The 12,986-nt window shown below is 43.4% G+C and overlaps 1 long non-coding RNA gene across 1 annotated transcript; it reads right to left on the bottom strand.

Annotated features, from left to right (window-relative positions):
- Positions 1-10,650: 10,650 nt before the first annotated feature.
- LOC307226010 lies at positions 10,651-12,363 on the bottom strand. The gene is made up of 2 exons (XR_013843244.1): positions 12,251-12,363; positions 10,651-11,364 (listed from the first exon to the last, which is right to left on the bottom strand). It is a non-coding gene; the product is annotated as an uncharacterized lncRNA (long non-coding RNA).
- Positions 12,364-12,986: the final 623 nt, after the last annotated feature.

Below are 12,986 nucleotides of genomic sequence, written 5' to 3'. Positions count from 1 at the left end.
CCAGGTTTCTGCTGACAATTACTGATGATCATACGCAGAATTCCTGGGCCCATGCTGTGAAATGCAAGGAAGATGCAGCGCAACTGATTAAAAATTGGGTTGCGGAGGTGGAACTAAGGTTCTCCACCAAGGTGCAGGCAGTCAATCGTGACCGAGGTGCAGAGTTTACTGGGTCTGCTCTGCAGGAGTTCTTTCACCAGAAAGGGATACATCACAAGGTGACTTCTCCTCAAGAGAGGGGGGTGGCAGAGCTCAGGAGTGAAGCTCTGGTTAAGGCTACACAGGTCTTGCTGTCAAACTCTGGTTTACCTCCAAGCTTTTGGGGGGAGGCAGTTCGGACTGTGAATTTCACCTGGAATCGGTCCTACAATTCAGTGGTAGGTGACACCCCGTTCTTCATGCTTCACAGAAGGAAACCTCAGATTCATTTCTTCCGTGCATTTGGGTCACCGGCCTCGGTGCCAGTGCCAAAGGCACTGCAAAAGCCAGGTGGACCCAAGTTCCAGAAAATGATCTTCTGTGGATATGAGCCTGCAACTAAGGGATGGAGGTTTGCATATCCAGAAGGTGATCAGACCAAGCTTCTGGTCAGTAAACATGCTGAGTTCTATGAGCAGGATGGTTGGTCAAAGACTCCTGCAAGGAGTGACGTTTTCTCAGAATGTCTGTCTGATTCAGAGGGGGAAGATTCCGAGGAAGGAGAGCCAGAGGCTGAACCTGTTGAGGACCAGGTCGCTGACCAGGGTCAAGAACAGGATCGGGCATCTCCACAGGTTGTTAAAAGAGAACCCAAGAGTGAGCCTTCATCTCCTGTTAGCAAAGTGCAAAAGGTCCGAAGACGTGTTAAGTCAGAGGGGGAAGATACTGATGGTGAGGACACACCTGCTGACCACAGTGAGTCAGAGGAAGTACCTGAGTTTGTGCCCAGGCGGTCCAGTCGCACAACGAAGGGCATTCCACCTGAGAGGTTTCAGGTCACTAATGCGTGGGTTGGTTTCGCACAGTGTGAACCTGGGAGTTTTGAGGAGGTTCAACAGCCTGACAAGGACACCAGGAAGGGGCACAAGAGGTCTGTAAAGGTAATTACCCATTTCCCCTCAGGAAGCAAGACGAGAGGGGGTGTGGAGAGAATCAGAACTTATAGGGTTAAGAAGTTCTGAGTGACGTCTCACATTCCTGAGGCGTGACTGAGGGAGTGGCCTGATTCCACTGCCTGTGTTTTTTGTCTCCGTTTTCCGAAGGAGACGGTAGCAGCCATGAGCGCTAGAAGTCCAGGGAGAGTCTGAGGAGTTCTGTTTTGTTTAACTGCTTGAATAAACACTGTCAAATAAACACACTAATGACTGGGTGTGTTTGAATCTTCTAAACACCGAGAAGCAACAGCTCCGCTGTGTTTACTCTGCATTCGTGGCGAACGAGGGATCGGAGCAGCAGGAGGCACTGCTAGAGGGAAACGTGCCGGGCTGGAGATCACTTAAAGCTACGGCTAATTGGGGTCGTAAACCAATTAGCTACGCCACGCCTAATAATAAAGTCAGGGGTCTGAGGATCAAGAAGCAAGGGGTCATGAAGTCAATGGTCCAAGGATCAAGAAGCAAGGTGTCAAGGAACCAAATGCAGCAAGGCAGGGAACGTATTACTGTGGCAAAGAGCCAAAGCGAAAATGCTGACCTTATATCTCTTCTCGGCTTATGCCACCAGGTGCTGTGAGTTACCAATCGGCCTCACCTAAGTGGCCGCGCCTTGCCTCTTCAGAAGAAACTTAGGAAGGCCCCAGTCCTGCAGCGTCCTATTGGTCATAGGGCCTGGCTCCTACACTCAGCCAGTAAAGTGAGATGAGCACCGCAACCCCAGAGTCGTCTGCAACTGGACCTATAGGTCAAGGGTCCCTTTACCTTTACCAGAGTCCACATCATGTCATTGGAAAGTGCCAGAAAATTATCGAGTACACGTGGTTTTTTTTTTTTTTTGGTGTGTGTTTTTTACATTAAACACATATTTTTGTTCACCAAAACCATTAAATACATACTTCTGTCCACCAAAAGAGCATTGCAAAAATCTGGATAGATTTGTGAGCTGAATCGACGACCCGGTTTAGGAGTAACCAATTGGGTAAATCCATTATGAAAAATGGACCAGACAAAGTCCTCCTCCATCTCTACAGATGTTCCAAATGCACCCATCTGTCCTGTTTAAATCTGAGCAGGGGCCAATTGGAGAAGAGTGGGAACTTTGATTTTGTTCCCTCAGAGTCACAGAACACACAACCAATATGATAATTTCAACAGCAGAGTGGTAGTTTTCAGCTTTTTTTTTGTAGCATTTCTCCTTTGATGCTTGATAATGAATCCATTATGCTGCTTATTTCGAAACCTGCTCTAGGAAATAATTTGAAAGCTTCTCCTGTGAATCTGAAGAATAATTAGAATGCAGTTCACTTGTGGCTTTCTGTTACACCTCGGTATAGCATCAAGAATGACCCAAGACATCCTGGCCTTTGTTTATTAGTTATTGAAGCTTGAATATCGGACATGATGCACTGTGGCTAATGGCTTGTTTAATACTCTGACCAGAGTTTCCTAATGCAAAAGAACTAGTGAGATGTGGAGGATATATTTCTGGCACATAATTCACCCCATCCCATCAACTCTCTGCACAGCTGCCTGACATAAACTCACGGAGTGCAACTGCAAAGCCACCTTCCTTCTTGCTCTCTCTTGTAGTTAAGGGCACTTCAGGCTACCTCCACTAATTGCAGACCTATAGGCAATGGGCGGTAATGATTCCTGGACAAGCCCAGTAAAACAAGAGATTCCCCAATCCAGACTGGGACCGCACAGCTGCTTTTCTTCAAAATAAAAGCAGCCGACTTCAGCTTTCCTTTTCCTTTTCAAAGTACTAACTTATGGTCTGTGTGTGTGGTTTGGGAGCTGCACGGTCAGGGAAAAAACAATGCTTTCCAGGATTGTAAAGATGGTGGAGAGAATAGTTGGGTGCACTCTTCCCACCTTGGATCAGATCTATGCTTCCAGGTGCCATATGAAAGATGCAGAGATAGCACAGGATAGTGAGCACCCTGGAAATGATTTCTTTCAGCTTCTGCCTTCTGGAAGAAGGTACAGGGTTATAAAGACTGGGACTAGCTGCCTGAGAAACAGTTTCTACCCAAATGCAATTTTGGTTTTAAACGCATTGTAAGGAGTCTGGGACGCGGAACCACAGAGCCTAGGACTTGCCGATCAGATGGTTGGTGGTTCAAATCCCCATGACGGGGTGAGCTCCCGTTGCTCAGTCCCTGCTCCTGCCAACCTAGCAGTTCAAAAGTGCAAGTAGATAAATAGGTACCGCTCCGGCGGGAAGGTAAACGGTGTTTCCGTGCACTGCTCTGGTTTGCCAGAAGTGGCTTAGTCATGCTGGCCACATGACCCGGAAGCTGTACGCCGGCTCCCTCGGCCAATAAAGCGAGATGAGCACCACAACCCTAGAGTCGGTCATGACTGGACCTAATGGTCAGGGGTCCCTTAACCTTTAAGGAAAAGCTAGACATTCTGGGATCAGATCAGAAGGCATCTCTAAATCCCGGACTGTCCCTGGAAAAATAGGAACACGTGGAGGGTCTGGCATTGTGTAGGCCCTAAGTGTTATGGAAACGGGCTGAAAAGACTTTGGTTTGGGGGAGGTAGTTTCTGCCTTCTTGTGATATCAATAGCTTTGTTGCAGTTGTTGCTGTATTTGGAGGGATGGAAGAATCTGGCAATCTCAGTTTCTCATTTTTGCAATCTTCAGTTCTCCCCAATTCTGCCTCAGTTTGTGATTCCCCCCCCCTCAAAAAAAAACTGATGCATTTTCATGCAATGTCTCCCAATATATACTTTTTTTTTGGTGTGCCTTTCCTCCTAATATTACACATTCTTGCCCATTAGCTTCACAAATGCACATCTCTTTGTACATATTTTCACCTAATGCCTGCATTTTTTGTGGCAAACTCGATTGCAAAGTTCAAAGAAGTGTGACTTTTGAGGGATAACTGTGCTTTGGTTCTCACATTCATTTAAAAAGTGTGACAAAGGTAGGTTCTCATGAAGATGCAAAACCCAAATGAATTTCTCCCTATCCCTCTCATTATTACATGTTGTTCTAGTAGCATTGTATAATGAATTCTTTCCATGATGGTTGCCGCTAGTGACCTAGTTATCATATTTATTAAAACCCTGGTCAAATCAGTCTCACACACTCCAAATCATTGAGAATCTTTTCTGTTTCTTCTACTCTAGTTATGTAGATACACAAACATAATTTTTAGCAAACAGAGGATCGTTTGGTAAACAGCCCTAAATGAAATGTCTCCAAGGATCAGGCTGAGAGTATAATTCTTGAACAATGACATTCCCCCCCGCCACCAAATCAACAAGGGCATGCATAAAATCCTTGCCAAATATGTGTGCCTGTTTACAGTTCATTAATGATGGAAGGTTCATTGTGCCGATGATGAACATTGGCATTACTTGCATAAACAGAGAATGAAAAGTCATTCATTTGTTATCGTTCATTGAAACAAATGGGAGATCTTAAACTTCCTTCTGTAGGCTCTCTCTTTGACCCAGAGAAACAGGGTGGATTTTAATGAATACAATTTTGGGTTACTCTAATAGCATTATCAGTGAAATGTGGGATTCCCCAGAAGCTGATTTTGAGATGATGGTCTTTTTATTATTCCTGGTATTGTGCTAACAATAAAAAAGATTGAATGAGACGATGAATGACCTTGCCAGTGGGAGTCTCGTATTTAGAACTAATGAGGATGTCTTTGAGAAAGCTGCAGCTTGGAATAATGAAAAGTTTCCATTTGCCAAAATGTTTATTGAGCTTTTATAAATATAAAAAAAGATGCAAAACCCAGAATCTCTTTGCTTATTAGGGGAAGATTCAGCGGCTGCGCTGGTGCAGTTCTATTAAATTCAGGGTCAGCATTTATTGAGATGCCCCTGCTGTCAGAATCAGTGGCATTTAAAAGCATGTGCTGACAGTTTCAGGCCAGGTTAGCTGTCAGGAATCTGTCACTGACCATTTGGCTATGCGGTTAAAGCTCAGTGGTCCACCTCTAGGAGCATATGATTGGCCTAAGGAGACCTGTATGTTCTTGGCTTGAGGTTTGCTTTATCGCTCCAGGTCACGAGGGGCACAAGCGGTATGTAAGAGGCCATCATACACTTGCTGCTCAGAGCTTTTTGGTTGCGATTTCTCCCATTTCTCTCCTTCGCCTCCCCTTTTGATTCTTCCTCCCTTCTCCATCCTTAAGAGTCTCTCTCTCTCTCTGGCCCTGACCTAATCCCCTCCCTGTCACTTCTTTGCAAACAGTTTCCTCAGCGTGTGACTCTGCTGCCCAAACTGCCATATTACTCCATCTTTCTGGATTTACACATCTGTATGGATCGCATAAAGAAGACTGATTGCTGAAGAATTGATGCTTTTGAATTATGGTGCTGGAGGAGACTCTTGAGAGTCCCATGGACTGCAAGAAGATCAAACCTATCCATTCTGAAGGAAATCAGCCCTGAGTGCTCACTGGAAGGACAGATCCTGAAGCTGAGGCTCCAATACTTTGGCCACCTCATGAGAAGAGAAGACTCCCTGGAAAAGACCCTGATGTTGGGAAAGATTGAAGGCACAAGGAGAAGGGGATGACAGAGGACAAGATGGTTGGACAGTATTCTCGAAGCTACCAGCATGAGTTTGACCAAACTGCGAGAAGCAGTGGAAGACAGGAGTGCCTGGCGTGCTCTGGTCCATGGGGTCACGAAGAGTCAGACACGACTAAATGACTAAACAACAACATGGTTGAGCACTGTGATTATCATCCGTTCATCTCCTGTTGTTGAAGGCAGGAGCCTCCCAGCCTCCCAAGCCAATGGTCTGTAATTCTGAGGAAGCAGGCAGCATAAGATCTGATGATTTCAGCGCAATGAATTTACCGCTTTCTTTGAACATGTGCAGTGTCCAAATTACGGATGCAAATAACAGATTCCCATCCCACATATTTACTCGATAGTTTAGTTAATATCCAACTGATTTGAGCAACGGGGACAGTTTTATTCATGTTTCCTCAGACTGACACTAAGATACACTTACAAATTACTAGCTTCTCCAACCATTAATTACATTTCGGCATTCGGCTTTGGCTAGCTTCCTCTAATTATCTTACCCTGATCTGGCCACAGGCTAAAAGCATACAGTACAGGGTATTGGTGGTTACTCTCATAATTTGCATTTCACTGGAATAGTTTGTTTGAGGACGGCTTTGCACAAAATGTTTTTTTGCAGTTAGGAGCCGTATAGCAATCCAGAAACACATTGTAAATATGCACCGAGAGTAACAATTTGTTCTATTCTGAGAGCCAGTGTGGTGCAGTGGTTAAGAGTGGTAGTCTCATAATCTGGTGAACCGGGTTCGCGTCTCCGCTCCTCCACATGCAGCTGCTGGGTGACCTTGGGCTAATCACACTTCTTTGAAGTCTCTCAGCCTCACTCACCTCACAGAGTGTTTGTTGTGGGGGAGGAAGGGAAAGGAGAATGTTAGGGTAATTTAAATGTCATAACCCCAGTAACATCGTTTTGAATCTTGTTTGGTTGCTTGTCTATACCATTTTTAGTTTGTTTTATCCTGCTATGGCTGTATGCTAATGCAATAAAGGTTTGATTGATTGAAAGGAGAATGTTAGCCGCTTTAAGACTCCTTAAAGCGGGATATCAAATCCAAACTCTTCTTCTATTCGCTGGCTGCTTGTTATCGTGGTTACAATTCCACACAACCCACAAACACAGAGAGAAAGTGGAGCCACATCTTAACAGTCTCAGGAAGGCCGCTCTACAAGAAGAGGAAATGTCCATGTGGCTCTGGGCACCTGGAAACAACAAAACATGCCCCTTTTCACTGCATAAATTTCTGGGTTGTACAGAACAACTTTATACCTCTCTACTACTTAAAGGTGAAAACCCGGATGTGACATACTCACTTGCTAGATTTTGCACTGTCAGCATGGGTATTCGTCGACGGTTGGTCTGCGCCACAAACTAGGCCTAAACTGAAGGCTCAAAATGCAAGAGCTGAGCTCCTTTATGTTCCCTCCCTTATAGTCGCTTTTAAGCGTTTGTCCTTGTTTTTATATTTTAAAGTTATGTATGGTACAATCACCTTTTAGTTATTTGTTTTTTGCTCACCAGAGCAAGACGGTTTGAGCATTTCGGTCCACCTGCACTGGCTACCAATTAGCCCAATACAAAGTGCTGGTTTTGACCTATAAAGCCTTAAATGGCTCAAGACCGCAATACTTCAAGGACCGCCTCTTTCCATATGAACCTAACCAGACCCTGAGGTCACCTTCTGAGGCCCTCCTTCATGTGTCTCCTCCTTGAGAGGTCAGGAGGGTGGCAACACGAGAACGGGCCTTCTCTGCAGTGGCTCCCCATCTGTGGAATGCTCTCCCCAGGGAAGTTTGCCTGGCACCTTCATTACACAGCTTTACGCATCAGGCAGAAATGTTCCTTTTTAACCAGGCCTTTGGTTGACCTGATCAACATCCTATATCCTTTAAAAAATTGGCTCTTTTTTTTTGGGGGGGGGGGATATTTTTGAATCATTGTCTTTATTTTAATTTTATATATTGTGATCTTTTTTGTGAGAGCTTCAGGTATAGGGCTATGTATAAATTCAATAAATAATAATAATGATAATGATAATGAGTGGTCTGGTGACATGTAACATGCAGAATAACAGCCCATACATATGCAGACAGCACCCCCCCATTAACATTATAGTGTCCACATTAGGGATGGGTGGATCAGTTTATTTCTGGTCTGTGGGTCATATATGTTCTTTTGTAAGTCCATTCTGTACCATTTCCACTTTCATATGAGATTTTTAAAAGAAAAAACATATGCAAATTACTTTTTATATATGTATTTTATCACAAAATACATACTTAGATGTGTGTTTTTATCTTAATGTAGACATTTCTAAATGTATTTCATTCTAAAACATGCATTTTTAATAATTTATTTTACTCAACGACTCTCTCTCAAAATGGAGAGAAGTGAAAAATCTAAAGAATAATGATATTCTGGGAGGTACAAATGAGGCTGCTTCACTTATAAATGCAGACCAATTGAGATGCTCATCCATACCTGGTCCTCAAACTGCAAAAACACGTTCTTTTCCATATTATACGAAGGAACCTTGAGGAACTAATAACTCTCTGCATGGGAAGCAATTGTAGGAACTAGAGAGAAACGAGGCCTATTAGAAAGTTCTGATTATACAGGAAAGGAATGTCTGGAGCTGCCAGATAAATAGAAGTGTAACTTTGCTGCATCGTAGGCAAGAGAATCTTTATAATTTGATTGATATATAGTTAAAGAAGTTAAGAATATGCTTACACCAACTCTGAACTTTGCTTGATAGACGCGCAACAGCATGCATCAGCTACTTTTAACTTTCTTACGTTCAGGAAACAAAGGAACAAACCGGACAGCTTAAAATTCAAGAACTCAAATGCTTCCTCGGGATACTGACAAGAAAGCAATTAAGGAGGCCTACAGCCTTCAATTTGCTGGCAATCATATGCCTCTCTAGAGAATAACACAAGTAAAAGTCTGAACAATAAACTTATTAGAGATGCAGAGCGCATACATTTTCAGTATGTTTTTTTCACCTTTGCTCAAAGTTTTCTACATAACCACCATTAATAATAATAATAATTCATTTGCACAACTATTTTCTTATTCTGTGCACGATTAAATGATGGTAGCATAATTGGCAGCCATTGCTCACAGGCATGTGATCCTTTCCAATATCACGATGGCTATATCTGTGACTGGGCAAGCTGTTCTGGTGCAGGTCTCTGGACTCATCTGTGACTGACACTCTGACACCATGGGAATGGATTAATAAGGCCAGCAGTAGGAAGCTGAGGAACGAGTGACAGCTGTGGAACACAACAGCCTAGCCCAGATTGGCACTGCCCTGTGAGAGCAGCAGGATCAAGGACTGAGAAGGGGAAAGCCTAGACTTCAAGAAAAAGGTCAGCAGTATAATCAGGGATTCAGGATTGTGAGCTGATGCCAGATACAGGATGCAGGACCTGAGAGCATTGTGCTACCAAGGTTGTGGGGAAAGATATCAAGACAAGGCAAGGACACTGGTTCTTCTCTGAGGGAGGTAACAGAATGGCCACATGAGAAGACCTGAATTTCTCAACCTATAGAGGTGGTCAGAAATCAGAAATTGGCCCCAATTTAGAGAACAACAGGACAGGAATCTCTTGACTGGAAGTATCTCTAGATGTATTGCACAGTTTATAGCTCTGTGTAGGTATAGTGGTACCTCAGGTTAAGTACTTATTTCGTTCCGGAGGTCCGTACTTAACCTGAAACTGTTCTTAACCTGAAGCACCACTTTAGCTAATGGGGCCTCCTGCTGCTGCTGCGCTGCTGGAGCCCGATTTCTGTTCTCATCCTGAAGCAAAGTTCTTAACCCGAAGCACTATTTCTGGGTTAGTGGAATCTGTAACCTGAAGCGTATGTAACCTGAAGCGTATGTAACCCGAGGTACCATTGTATATGGATTCAGTAGGATATAAAAAGGTAAAGGTACCCCTGCCCGTACGGGCCAGTCTTGACAGACTCTGGGGTTGTGCGCCCATCTCACTTAAGAGGCCAAGGGCCAGCGCTGTCCGGAGACACTTCCGGGTCACGTGGCCAGCGTGACATCGCTGCTCTGGCGAGTCACAGCCGCACACGGAAACGCCGTTTACCTTCCCGCTGGTAAGCGGTCCCTATTTATCTACTTGCACCCGGAGGTGCTTTCGAACTGCTAGGTTGGCAGGCGCTGGGACCGAGCAGCGGGAGCGCACCCCGCCGCAGGGATTCGAACCGCCGACCTTTCGATCGGCAAGTCCTAGGCGCTGAGGCTTTAACCCACAGCGCCACCTGCGTCCCTAGTATATCCTACTCCCATATGGTCAGTAGGATATACATATGAACAAACACTAAATGCTAGCATCTAAAGCAACACTTCATGTATAGACATGGGGAAGAAAATTGATTCAGTTGGTATTTAAAGGTGAACATATTTAGTTGAAAGTTTCTAAAATAATATGGAAAGTGAAACACAGCCATCCTTTGAAATCCGCACTTTCATGAATTTTGCAATGCTGTCCTCCAGACATGTGAAGTGTTTTAAAAATGCATATAGTAAAGTATGCATTAAAATGCATGTATTACATGTATTAGTAAAGACACACACACAACATACAAAAATGCATTATATTAGGTGAAATTGCTGGGGGGGGATGTGTATATTAGGCAAAAATTGCATGTTAGGATGTGTGTTTGCACAAAACACTGAAATTTTCATGAGTTTTTTTTTTTAAAAAAATCACAAGCTGAGGTAGAAATGGGGACTACAGAATTTAAGGTTGGAATAATAAGATACTGAGAAAAACTGAAACTGAGAAATTCGCCCACCCCAAGCATTGACATCTGTGATATTTATTTATTTCACAAGATATATATATATATTGCTTAATTAACAAAAACCTCTAGGTAGTTTACATAAAACAATATAAAATGGTCATAAGAAAAAATGAATCAAACTTTAAAAGCAAATAGACATAACGTTTAATGAAAACTAGGAAAAATAAGAAGTTGGAAAGCAAATATGCTTAATAAAATAGCATCCCTAGGGAGTCTTACCTAAACAAATTTTTTCTCAGCAGACACTGAAAACAATACACTGAAGGAATCTGCCTAAAGTGTATAGACATAGAGGTCCAGGAAGCAGGCGCTACCACACTGAAGAGTGGTTCTTTGCAAGGGTGAAGAAACATTTCTAAAGGTGCCAGTTTCACCATTAATGGAGACAAATTCTTTGGAAAGTAAACAAAAACACTGAGTCTGAATCCTGTTCAGTTCCTCCACAGTTTTCTTTGTTTTATTCCAATATCCTCCAAAGTTTTGTGCCTCTGTTGATGCATCTAGAAATATCTATGAAAATGTGTCTTAGCGATCCCAGAGCAGTTGGAATTATAGACATTGGTTTTCCTTACAGATTCTGAAGCATTCTGATTATAAAATTGAATGGAAAGCTTGTAAATCTGCACACTTTTGCTCCAGTGCACACTGTTGCCATGACAGAATATCACCTGTATGTGTGATAGCAGAGCAGCGCCTCTGCTTCTAAAACAGCACGTTCAACTAGAGGATCCAGCAAATGACAAATTTCTCCTCCAAGACAGCTGCGTCCAAATGTCATTCTTAATTCCAGAATGAGCCTTGGCTTTGCACCGATACAAAACCATGCTTGCAAACCTATAAATGGACGAGACAGATGGGGGTTGTACCTGAGCAGCGGAATATCTGCTTTGCATGCAGGTTCAATCTCAGGCATATCCAGCTAGGGCTAGGAATGTTCCTGGCCTTAAACGCTGGGAAAAAAACATCCTCTGCCAATGTGGACAACACTGGTCTGATTCGATGCAAGGCACCTTCTTATGTTTATTTTGGGAAACTTCACTCAGTTAGCACATTCCACACTAGCTATGCTGGCTTCCCAGAGCATTTCTAAGCCCAATTTAAAGTGCTGTTTTCATACCCACCAACATTTCTCCGATGAAAATAGGGATGTCCTAAATCAGGGGTCAGCAAACTTTTTCAGCAGGGGGCAGGTCCACTGTCCCTCAGACCTTGTGGGGGGCCGGACCATATTTTTTGGGGGGAAATGAATTCCTATGCCCCACAAATAACCCAGAGATGCATTTTAAATAAAAGGGCACCTTCTACTCATGTAAAAACACACTGGTTCCCGGACTGTCCATGGGCAGGATCTGGCCCCTGGGCCTTAGTATGCCTACCCATGTCCTAAACAACAACAACAACAACAACAACAACAACAACAACAATGCCCAGTCCATCTGTATCCTCTCCTCTCCTGGAGGAATATCCTCTCCTCTCCTAAATCTGGATAGGATTGGACTGATTGTTATAAGACTCTTGGGAAGGATTCAGGACAAACTTTTTACATGAAAAGCAACAGAAAGCCTAAGCTTGGCCTTCTTCCTGTTGTCCTTGCCCTACCTAGGACATCCAAGCATTAATGTAAGAAACTAAACATCTTTCTGGAGGGCCTCAAACATTTTACATGCAGAGTTTCAATTCAGACAATTTAAAGAATATTTAGGAAATCTATATAACACACCAAAACACCAGGCAGATATCCATGCTCCCACAATTTGCTTGGGTTGTTCCGCAGAATACTTGGCATTGATCAAGTCATGTGTGGAACAATAGGTATCTTTGAGACAAAGTGTGAACAGCACATGACTCCCCTGGGCATTCCAAATGAGAAACAGTTGTCACTGTGATCTATCACTGCACAACAATTGATTGGAACTGGACAGAATTTCCTGAAGTGCTATTGCGTGACTTCGACCAAGTCAAAGATGTGTTTATGGTGTGGTTTTTTAAAAAAATAATAATAATCAAAAAGTGTTCTGTATCAATCTAAGTGCCACTCAAACTTGCCATGCTGTTACAAATAAGACAATGGTCCTCCACAGTTTTTTTTCCTATTCATATTTCTACTTACTCTGATCAAAAACCACAATTCCAGTCCAGGCTATACCTGGGCTAATTTATCGGTGCAGCATAAATAGCAATCTTAAACACTCTTGTTACTCCTCTTTGTTGCTTAATTTAAGTCCTGTCTCCCCACCCCAGAACCCACAGTTCAATATGCAAACCAGAAGAGAAACCCAACGGAAAACATCTTTGGAAACTTTGGGAGACTACCTTTCAGCACCTAAGCCACCCAGTAACCAATATATTCTGTGTGGTCTCATAAAGGTAAAGGTAAAGGTACCCCTGCCCATACGGGCCAGTCTTGACAGACTCTGGGGTTGTGCGCCCATCTCACTTAAGAGGCCAGGGGCCAG

This window comes from Podarcis cretensis, assembly GCF_951804945.1.
Source record: "Podarcis cretensis genome assembly, chromosome: 10".
In the NCBI taxonomy this organism is placed as follows: Eukaryota; Metazoa; Chordata; class Lepidosauria; order Squamata; family Lacertidae; genus Podarcis; species Podarcis cretensis.
This window is presented reverse-complemented; position numbering and strand designations above follow the sequence as displayed.